This window comes from Pteropus alecto, unplaced genomic scaffold, assembly GCF_000325575.1.
Source record: "Pteropus alecto unplaced genomic scaffold, ASM32557v1 scaffold239, whole genome shotgun sequence".
In the NCBI taxonomy this organism is placed as follows: domain Eukaryota; kingdom Metazoa; phylum Chordata; class Mammalia; order Chiroptera; family Pteropodidae; genus Pteropus; species Pteropus alecto.
Genome location: NW_006494613.1, coordinates 11,807,097 through 11,816,597, shown reverse-complemented (window position 1 = coordinate 11,816,597; position 9,501 = coordinate 11,807,097). Strand labels below are relative to the sequence as shown.

Here is a 9,501-nt window from a genome sequence, read left to right as displayed (position 1 = left end):
CCACCCTGCCCCTCAGGTCCTTAACTTGCATTATTATAGAGATTAGAACCAAGAATCTTAGTATTTAAGAAATATTAGCCTGACATTTCTTGGTTAAGTCCACTCTGCAGTAAAATCCTATAAGCGTTTGGAACAGACTTAACCTAATGTATATTCTTACTGATATTGGTGATATTAATTATTAAATAGGCACTGCATCTTTTATTAGTTCTCACTAGTATTAATGGAGGTGCTCTTTTAGTAAGATCATCTTGCATCTCTAAAAAGATTTTAAAAATCAACTAATGGCTTTAGCTTTATTAATAACAAGCACTTTTAAAATCATTAACTTCGATTTAATCAATAATCACTATTTTTCAAGTATTAAGCTATCACTCTGTTTAACAAAAGGTGAAAAAGATCACTTTTCACTAGTTTTCAGTGAATTGTTTGTAATGAATACATTATGACTAAAATTTATAATTAAATCCATAAAAAACATTATTACATATCTACACATCTACATACATATACACATACTGAAAACAGTATATATTCTAAATATAAATCAGAAATTGATTCTAGTTTCCCACACTTAAAGTTTTATACATTCTTATGTTTACTACCAAATTAGGGAGATAGTAAAACAATTAGAAGAACAATGAAAATTGAGAATATTAAGTAAATGTAATAGAGATACAAGTTAAAATGCTCTGACAACATCCCTCCAATAAAGTTTTTCTTTATCTTTTCTGTAATGAATAACTTCTGCTCCCTGAAATCTTATTAAAATGTATGTTTTGTAAATGAAATTTTATACTCTGCTTTATATTATCATTTAAAATATCCTATTTTTAACTAAAATCTCTAATTGCAGTAATTTATTTTCACATCTTGCATGGCATACAGAACTTAATTATTTATAGAAGAAAATCTAAATGAAGCAGGTTATATCATTTCCAGACTTCACTAAATTTCCATTGGTTCAAATTATGTTTTATGACCCCATATGATATACATATAATTGCTTAGCTCCGAGCACTAAATTAAACATTTTAATATATTTTACATCCATATCTCTCAATATAGGAGCTCTTCACCATCATAAGTTCCCTAATCATTGTCTACAATATTGCCTATGCCAATTTCTCTCATGTATTTGTTCGCTGTTTCTCCATTATGGGCTCTGCTTTTATGGTACTCTCTGGAGTGCAGACCCTCGCTAATATGTACAGAATCAAACTGCTTACTGAGCTACGCTAAATTGCATTTTGCTCCCAGTGGATGTATTTATCAAACTTTTTTGGAAGTGTGCTGATGAAAAGTAGCTCCAAGTGGGAATTTTAGAAATGAAAGGAAATGCAGTGATACTTGTTCTATTTCCTCATATATAGAAGAGAAAAATCTCAATCCTAAATGTGTGACATGGCTTACCTGAGGTTATGTAGCTACAGAGCTGAGAACAAAAATTAAGTCTCCTGAGTCTCTCTCCAACGCTCTCCAACCTTTTTATTTTCCCCAGGGACATTTAGTGAAAGACTTAGATGGCTGATTTAAACAGAAAAAACATGAAATAATTCTTTTCCTAAGGGTCTATTTTCTGCCCCTTAGTTTGTAAACCCAAACTGTAGGAGAGATTTAATTATCAATTCAGCAAAAAGTTACTGAATATTAATTATATCAGACACTGTTCTAGCTGCTTGTTATATGTGAGGGAAAAAAAGTGATAAAAATCCCTATCATCTTGAAGTTTATATCCTATTTAAGAGAGAAATAAAGTAAATAATCAACATTAGAAAAAAAAAGCATAAATCATTTAGGATATTCACAAGGAATAAGTCCCAAGGAGAAAAGGATGAAAGCAGGATTAGTGTAGAGCTGGGAGTGATTTTTCAATAGCAGGGTTAGGATATGCTCCATTGAGAAGATGAGATTTGAACAAAGATTTGAAGGAGTTGCGGGAGTTAGCCATGTCAATATCTGGAGGAAAAGCATTGTAGGCAGAGGAACAGACAATGCAGAGACCCCAAGGCAGGAAAGAATTGAGAGTATCTGTGTGTGTATGTGGAGGGTCAGGGGACAGTTAAGGGAGAGGAAGGCAGCCAGTGTGGCTACAGAGTAGAAAAGAGAATAGTAGAAAATTAAATCAGAGTGATAAAGGGATAACCCAAGGTAGAGTAAATAAAACTGTACAGTGCAATTTGGTGATAGTGAACACTTTAAATGTGTCGAATGCACCTGAGGGATTTAGTTTTTAATTTTACATAATTTTAATTGGTTTGTCATTTAAAACTGAAGCACTTGTCAGTGTGGATCCAGTTATTACAAGTTTTTTCTGGTAATCGATTCAGTTATTGGAAAATTTTTAAGTATATTTGAAACATCCTGATTAAATGAATCTACTTTTTTAATGGTAAATTTTATTAAATCTAAATAACAAGTATCCCTGTGTAAAATTTAGCATCCATATTGAGAGAAGCTATTAGGGTAAAATATCCACTGATTATCAAAGATGAGTATTAAAAAACTGTAAAATATCTGATTAATAATGTTCAATATTGATTATGTATTGAAAGATTTTGAATATATTTGTTTAAATAAAACATATTATTAAGCATAATTTCTTGTTTAATTTTATCTTTATCAATGCAATCACTGGAAAATATACAATGAATTATGTGAGTTTCATTATATTTCTTTTGAAGCACTATAGGCCATTGTAAGGAAACTGGCTTTTGCTTTAAATGGAGTACAGATTCATTGAAGTATTTTCAGCAAAAGAGTAATAGGAGCTATGTTTTGGTTCTATTTTAAAAAATTATTTTAATTAATTTTTAAATATGGCTGTCATTTATATCCCTCATGTAAATTAACATTTTGATTCATGCTGTATGTATATTGTAACATAAATAAGGAATACGTTGGTTAATTGGAAAACTGATCTCTCTTTCCAATTATATTATGTTTTTTATAAATTCATCCAGACATAAAAGAAGAGGATAGATTATATTGTATCATCTCCGTTCTCGACTTAGATCTGGAGAACACTGGCAAGATGTGTCCACTATCTCTAGAAACAAAATTCAGAGTTCCTTCAAGTCTTTACACTAATTCCCAAGTAACACATCAAGTAACTCACCTAAAATGTCCATACATTTTGCTTTTGCAATCCATGAATAAGAGAAATTATTTTGAACACATTGCCACCAGTGTCTTAATTATTCTCTACAATAGCCACATTGGGATTAAGAAGTCAGAGTCAAAATATAGCCGAAAAATGAGGAGGGGGAAATCTTCTTGTACATATTTAAACAAGGGGAAGGAGTAGTCAAACTTTCAATTATCTATAACAATATAATATTTATCATTTCCAAGGTTTTAATATCCTGCAATGATTCAATAAGCATAAAGCAAAATTAATCCCAAATAATTACATTAAAAAAAAATATATATATATATTTGTATTGTGAGGCAATCATTTTAAGAAGAATTTAAATGATAAGGAGATCCCTTTATAGTAAATCTGTCAATAATTCAAATGTCCTTATCATGGAATTTTAATTTTTTTGCCTAAATTCAAGTTTCTACATAGATGTAGTAAGGAAAGGCGATACCTAGTTAACAAGAAAAAAGACTATTTCTTTTAAATGCATTTCTGTTTTATGCATAAAATTACCATTAGTATTAATGGGAATTAAATACATAAATTCATTGTGTATCAATAGAGGAGCAGAAACTATAATCTATAAAATTAATGAATTAAATCATTATGAGTAATTCTTTACCACATGACCTCCTCTAAGTTCTATTAAGTAAATAGTCTGACTTTTTGAAATGGCACTTAAAAAGGTTTTACATCCTAAATGAACAACCATACAGTGGGCTTATTTTTCACTTAGATCTCTCCCAATATCTGTGAACAGGGTTTTTAAAATAGGAGACTGGATGGTAAAAGCAGTAATTTCTCATCAGGGAATATTTAATAAGTGGAAGCTATTAGCCAACTAAAGGACACAAAATAGATTAATCTTTCAAAGATATGTAATTATTGGAGTTATAAATTGTTCAGTTTTCGGGGGAAAAATCTTTTTGACTGTTAGGTAAGGATAGACTTACATTTAATATTTCTTCATAATATCTGAGAAAATATTTTAATTTTTTCATAATAATCATTAAGATTATTTGAAAATAACTATCAGAGGTAAAAGTAAATGAAAGATTATCCAATTTAGTTAAGAATTTACTTCTTATAGCTGGTAAAATATTTTTGTTTGAAAATCCTTTAAAAGCTAATTTTTTATTATATTATTATGATACTGTAATTAAATAGAAAATCTCACCTTATGCCCCATGACTATGGTTATAACATATAAAATATAACCAGAAAATGAATTTATTAGCAGAGCTATGCTTTCTAATTAAATATATCTTTTTGCCCTAAAAAAAAATTAAAATTAAAAAATAAATATACACACACACATATACATACATATATATATATCAACAGTTTTACAAAGAAGCATACAAAATAAATAACAAAAGAGAATTGGATTCTGCTGTTTTTATTTTGAGTTAGTTTTAATTCACCCGAAATTTTATTAGTTATTTTTACTTGATTACCCATCAACTTTTAAAAAAATACATATTGTCAACATTCAAAGATCTTAAAAACAAATGCACACATAATTTTATATTCACCACAATGAAACAAACCCAAGATCACTTACAAGGTAATCTATAGAAAAATATTTTTGTGGATCCTTGAGGTTACATATACTTTTAAGAGAATAGAGTTTAACACAAGAGTACTTACACTGACAGCATACATTTTGCAGCACCATTGGAAAGTTACTAATTAGGTTTTTTTGTTTTTTTATCATGGGGAAAATTGACTCTATAAGAAATTTACTTGCACAATTATAATAACATGCTACTAATATAGAAACAAATTTTTATTTGAAAACTGAAACCCTTAAAAAGGTAATCTAAATTTTTTTTCTTAAGTTGAAGTATTTAAAAGGCAACAGATAAAGATAATTTTCTAATTTAATGTTCTATCACATGGTTGCGGGCAAACTAGAGGAATAGAATATAGTCTTCACATTAAGAATATTTTGATATGAAGTACAGTCATACTGCATATTGTGGAAGTTGAATTAAAGAAGAATTCACACTGATTTTCTCCAATTTGTCCACATTTTACATTCAACCATTTTGGTATATGTTGAAAAATCAATAATTTTAACCCACATAATCACTTTTTAAGATAAAGGGCACTGCTTTGCTGGGGAAAGAGAAGTTCTAGTAGATAAAGTCAGATAGAGTGTGAAAATGTAGTAAAATGTCAGTATTTAACATGCTCTAAGTATTTATGTACAATAAATACTTTTGGAAAAGTTCTGCATAATTAAAATTAAAAAAAATCAATCATTTCAAGAAACTGAATAGAAAACACTGGCTGGCATATGACTGCATAAGAATAATGTTATCAGAGAAGTAAGAAATTATTAAATTTAGCAAAAAAAAAAAAAGAAAAAGAAAAAGATGATGGTAAAAATCAAAGCCCTGGCAAAAAAAAAAAACAGCAACACATAGCCCAGGCTACAGTACCGTTATTAAATTTAGGATAATCACATCAGTTTATTCAGAAACACTTATACTTGAAGAATAAAACAGTACTAATGATGTGTCGCGTCTAGTCATTAAGAAAAACAATATATAGCTCATACATTCATATACTTTTTTACTTTCAGGTTCACAGAACTGTAATTTGTCAAAGTTATGATGGATATCCATTTCTTTAGAATAGCCGCTATTTATAGATAGTAAATACAGTGCAAATTGTAATTAGTGAAGACAAAAAGTAAAAGTAAATATTTTAATTCATGATTGATTTTCTAACTCTTGCCTAAAATTCATCATCAAAGGAAAATATTTGCACTCACTGGAAAGCTTATAACAACTAATATTGAAAATATTCCATGTTCAAATAAAAATTAAAAGAATGTCTTGACTCTCATAAAAATTTTGAGTGAATTATTCTCATTTACTGTGCCACATTGCTATAACTGTGCATGTATATTATACAAAAGCATCTGTGTGCTTTTTTTTGGCAAAAACAATATGAATTTTTGGCAGAGATACTTTTTTAATGGACAAATCAAACAAATGTAATACCCTAAAATTGTAGGCAAATCAAAAATGAATAATATTACTACGTAATGACAGTCAAGGGAACAAAGATTTAAACTAAAATACTGAACTCTAAATCTACAGAATCGAATCTTTTCTCTCTCTCTCTCTTCCATTATTCTTCTCCATGGGGAACATACAAGTTTTGCCCACAGTAATTCAGAAGCACTGGTCCTGAAATTGAGGAGAAAGGCATCAATGGCCATAATTGAGCCATTTACTCAGCTTTCCTTTGAGAACATATTTGATTGGCATAATATAAAAATAGAATACACATTTAGAAATAGACCTAAAACTGTTCTTGAAATGGAGACTAAATGTTTCATGAGATTGATGAGACAAAGATTCTATTACTCCAATCACTGGCTTGAGTCTGGCTTACATGAAATTGACTAATTCATTACTGTAGGACAATCTTCAGAAAATTATGTGATATAGTAAGTTAAAGTCTCCACACAAAGAGATTTTCAACAAATGCTACTAATCAAAAACAAAACAAAATTTATTTGAAGTAGGTATCTTATATCTTGTATATGTTCTCAAAATATTTAAATATATGTATATATATATATATATATATATATGATTAGAAAATCATTTTACTCTGACTACTTGTATAAATGGTTTTCCAACTGCCATTACATCAGAGATTGTGTAGAAGATTATATACATGAATAAGTTAGATCATAAAGTACCCAAGGAACTATTGGTGAGCATGATCTTCAATGTATTTTCTGATTAAACAGGTCATTGAGATTATTTATTTCCTCAGTGTTCCAAGTCCTAACTCTGTGTTTCCCAGTTTAAATTTTAACCTCCAGATCTAACTGAATACATAGAGCTCTCCAAGTGATGTGTATGGATCCTGTTCCTTATGCAGTCCCAACTTTGTGTGTCTGGAGCACAGTCCCACTGCTGTTGTCCATTCCCAGTTGTTTTATCTCATCAGTGTGCATTTCCTGACCTTGGGCTGGAGAAGATTTTAGATACATACATGGTGAGATAGATAAACTGACTGATAGAGAAATGAATATTAGCTTAGTTTTGTTTAAGGAGGGAATTGATGTGTAAATAGATATTCAACCACAATTTCTCCATTGTTAAAGCTGCCAGGAAAATATTATAATTGAAACTTGCTCAGTATCTATCCATGAGAATGATTCTCTAAAGTATACTTTAAAAACACCATCTAGTAAAACAAAGAAAGTATTTTCTCTCCTTGAGCATCTATATATTTTTTTTTTCCTCTGATAGTTTGCTAACCTGAACCAACCCTCTTCTCTCCAAAACAAGAAAAGAAACACACACCCCTCAGGAGGAGATTTGGTGTTAAAATGATTAAATGAATAGTCCCTAACCATGTCACAATGTCTTGTGCATAAAGATGGCCCACATTAATTTTATTTACTTCTCATTTTATTGAAAATTACAATAACTGAATTTCTTGAGAAGTAAACAATATAAATATTTCAAAAATTAAAGGCAGCTTAGACTAATTCTTTCTACAATGCAGAAAATGGTTTCCCTAGATAGAAAATAATTATTTGACACAAACACCTAAAAGAGTTGGCAAATGAAAATGGAACTCCATTGACAAGCTTGCAGAAGGAAAACAAAAGAAAGAAGACTCTTGTGATTGGGCATTAACGATGCTTCTGTAGAGGTAACAATAGTACCTAAAATAAAATATAGTGGCCCATAGTGCTGCCAAGATGTCACACTGTTCCCACTTCTCTGGGTAAAACCACTAAAGGACTCCCTCTCTTTATATGTTTTTCATAAAAATAGAGAATTATCATTATATTCTATAAACTTTCAAGCATAAATGAAATAAATATTCTTGTTGAAATTCTTACAATAAATAAATTAGGAAACCAATGTTTCACATTATAATAAAAGCCAAGACTTTTTTGGTTCCCTTGAAAATTATGTTTGGACAAACCCAGAATATTTAATACACACAAATACACACATGCACACATGTACATGCACACACGCATATGCACACACAGATTTAATTAGGTGCACATTACTTCAAAACTACCATAACACCAATAATATTAGTTGCACTTTCCTAAAAGCAGTGATACTTTTATGAAATATTTTATACCATTAAAATTAGATAGTAACTGCCATTAAGAAAATTCATAAATGCAATTAGTGAATAAAATTTAAAATGTATATATAAGCCAGTATACTAATTAAAAGGAAGAATACAGGGTTTATAACTAACGATTTTCTTAAGCTTACTTGTATACTAATTTAGATATAAAAATCCAAATAATACTAATATAGTACTTTGAAATGAAAAACAAATCCCCACATAGCACTTGCAAGATCTCAAGGAAATTAAAGAAATAAGAGAAAACATGATATACAAAAAAGAACAAGTGTGAAACAACCAAAGAATGAATGGCTCAGTCTATAAAATATACCTCAAAGTGAAACTAGGTTAAGGAAGTTTGCAGAATATTTGCATAAGGGATTTACCTTGAAATTAATAAACAAGTTTATCCAATGCAGTTTAACTTGATTAAGATGAAAACCTGAAATGTAACTTTGGAATTAATATGAAGTTGAGTTTCAGAAGGTGCTGGATGAGCTTGTTAACAAAATCAGTGCTGTAAAATTAATGTAGTGCAAAATAAAGTGTGCATTATAGGCCTGTTATCTTGAAGACTTTAACACAAACGTAGCTACTATTATTTTTGGAAAAAATTACTCAACGATTCAACATATGATGAATAAGTGAAAGTATAAAATCTCAGAGAACATCTTAATTTCAGTAAACTATCACGGAAACATTCCATCTAATGTAAAAACAGGTGATATAAAATTGGTGAATTTAATTCTTTTTTAAAATTGGAATATTTTATATTGTTTTCTTTAAAAAAAGTATTTCATAACAGTGCATTGGCTGATCACCAAACCCTATTAATGAAGCAGATGGGAGGAAAGTATTAAGAATTTCCAAGCGCCACCATATAAGACTTCACAAAGGAGATAATGATTAACTGGAATTTGAAGGCAACATGACATTTCATCAGAGAAATAGTGAGGTAGTATGAAGTATAAGAGCGTACAGCAGAGGAAAAAGAGAAGGACATTTTTGCATGAGTGCAATCCAGCCAGAAGAGAATGTAACTACCTAGTGATGGTACATATACATCAGTGTATGTGTATCACTATTGTGTATATGCATTGGAGATTTGGGGGAGGGCATTTGTTGCGTTTAGGAAGTGAGAATGAAAAGATTGGTGGTGCCAGGTTAGAAAGGCAAAACCTCATTTAACAGTTTGAATCCAAAATAGTTCCTAAATGTGGTTAATA

General features: G+C 29.8%; 1 protein-coding gene across 2 annotated transcripts in view; it reads right to left on the bottom strand.

The window, feature by feature from the left end:
* Window positions 1-9,501, bottom strand: part of CADM2 (cell adhesion molecule 2) — a 974,765-nt gene that overhangs the window by 866,405 nt on the left and 98,859 nt on the right. The gene's annotated exons all lie outside the window — the stretch shown is intronic.